This window comes from Filicampus tigris, chromosome 7 (genome assembly GCF_054856515.1).
Source record: "Filicampus tigris isolate MCC_2025a chromosome 7, RoL_Ftig_1.0, whole genome shotgun sequence".
Taxonomy (NCBI): Eukaryota; Metazoa; Chordata; class Actinopteri; order Syngnathiformes; family Syngnathidae; genus Filicampus; species Filicampus tigris.
Genome location: NC_141223.1, coordinates 23,535,405 through 23,537,528, shown reverse-complemented (window position 1 = coordinate 23,537,528; position 2,124 = coordinate 23,535,405). Strand labels below are relative to the sequence as shown.

General features: G+C 44.7%; 1 non-coding gene across 1 annotated transcript; it reads left to right on the top strand.

Annotated features, from left to right (window-relative positions):
- The first annotated feature begins 278 nt into the window (after positions 1–278).
- LOC147145212 (small nucleolar RNA SNORA50) lies at positions 279–419 on the top strand. The gene has a single exon (XR_015087663.1). It is a non-coding gene; the product is annotated as a small nucleolar RNA SNORA50 (small nucleolar RNA).
- The last annotated feature ends 1,705 nt before the right edge of the window (positions 420–2,124 follow it).

Below are 2,124 nucleotides of genomic sequence, written 5' to 3'. Positions count from 1 at the left end.
ACAAACAGTTTGCTCCTTTGTATCTCGCTGTCATTCCGTTTCACGTCGCAATCACAGAGTCCATGGCTTGTTGATGTAAGGGTTTTCAATCATAAATATAAAACCGGTATTCGTGATCATAAATATTTGCCTTTCTCTTATTGTTTTCCGAGCAGCTCGAGAAGGAAATATGTCAGGATAATCTTATTGATACACTTGACACTCAGGCCTTCCTTCAGCATTTTACCGGAAAAGGAGACTCATCTTAGGCCCAATTATCGGCAAGAGTGTAATGTTTTTAGCACTGTCTTTGAACCCGTTTGATCTGACCCGTGACCACTCGGGCCAAGCTACAGTGCCAAAGCGAAAGTCTAGGCTTGTTCATAACTGGGGCCTCATGGTCATTCTCCAAGTGGCCCTTTTAAAAGCAAGCCACAGCGTCATATTAATTCCAATCTTAACTGACAAAGATGTCTATAGATGTCAATTCTTTCACCCTGGGACAGGCTTTGGACTGGCTGGCATAGCTTGTGGAGAGTCAGAGAGCCAGGCGTGTAAACTAGTGTACTGCCAGACTGACCGCACTAATGCAACTCTGCATGAGATCAGCATATATTATAAGATGATAGATAATGAGACGGAGAATTGCAAAGCAAAATTCAGATAAGTTCACCAAACTCGCACTTGGAACAGTATGAGTCACGGCAGTTCTCAATGAGTGTTGCGATGGTGAGAAAGAAAATGCAGCAAATATGGAGAGGTTTAAAGTATAGAGCTAAGGAGACCAATGGCTGTCCATGCCTGTACATGTTAATGAGATCTTTAAAAAAAATGCCTCTGACAACCAACCCAGGCCATGTGATGCAAGTTAACGTGGCTCACAGCACGTTTTACCACAGCCCAGCTTGTCCGATGAATCCGGGTCGGATAAATTTGGCGAACCTAACACCGGATTCGTCAGATGAGTGGTTACCATCTGCAGGGTTTTTTCCCTCAATCTCATTTGCGTCAAAGTGCATGCGTGAGATTCACCTGGTTACCCCGCTTGCTGAATGTAATCTGTTTAATCGCAGCATTCGGGCAAGCCCTTTATCAGGCGCACAACAGTGTGCCCACATTTAGAAGTGCTGACGTAGCGGCTGACTAGGAAGTAAAAAGTGAGGCTTTTCCTACTGATTTACAAAATCTGTCTTTAATTGGTACAAAAGAAAGCCCAGTCTTTGCTCATTTGAAAAAAATAATCCAGAGGAGACAAGATGTATCTTTCAGTGTTAATAAAATAAATGTACTTTATGTATATCAAGGCTTCCTCCATTGTCCTCAATGCCGTGACTTGTAAATAATTCCGCCAAAATATCAGTAAATCGTGCCGCCGTAAAGTAGAATCTTTCAATCCGAGGGGATTTGCCCTCGTGGTAGACGTCAGAGTATCCACAGCAACGCTCCATTCTGTGGTGCCGCCGCTCACCACATACACAGTGAATGCCATTGACAACGACGCGCTGCAAGTACACTGAAGAGGGCTTTCAGAGCCGCATGATACAGGGAAAAGAGCTGAATGCGGCTCGTGAGTCGCAGGTTGGCCAGGCCTGATATAGCGCCTCCATAGTGGCGACCGCTGCAACTGCAGTTAAGATACGCTGCTGCTGCCGCAGAAGGACATCGGTCGCCCTGTGTTGAGCAATATCAATCGCTCTGACTGGAGGCAGGCACACAATTAGCTGGAGGCGGCGGCCTTGCGATTTTGAATGCAGGAAAAACCCTGCATCTGGATCAACTGGGAGAAGCTGAGCCTCGCCCGCAGATGCTCCTGAAAGAAATGGAGGTAAGAACTAGCTTGTTAGCTAGCTCATTTATATTGCTGTGATATAGGCATGGGCCAGTATCAGATTCTGACACTAAGAACCATAAGCAAAGGGTATCGCACCATTGCAATTTTGCTACGTAAAATGTATTATTCAAAACATTTGGGTAAATAAAAACTTTGTTCTTTAGATAAGGACACCTTTACACATAACACATAAACACATTTTAATATGTATTTTCAAGGGTCTGGTGTCACTCAAATTCGCAAGTGCCTCTCTTTGCCATTAATAGTTGCTCCAGCGGACGTGAGGCAGCGACTGTCACGTTCACTTGTTCCTA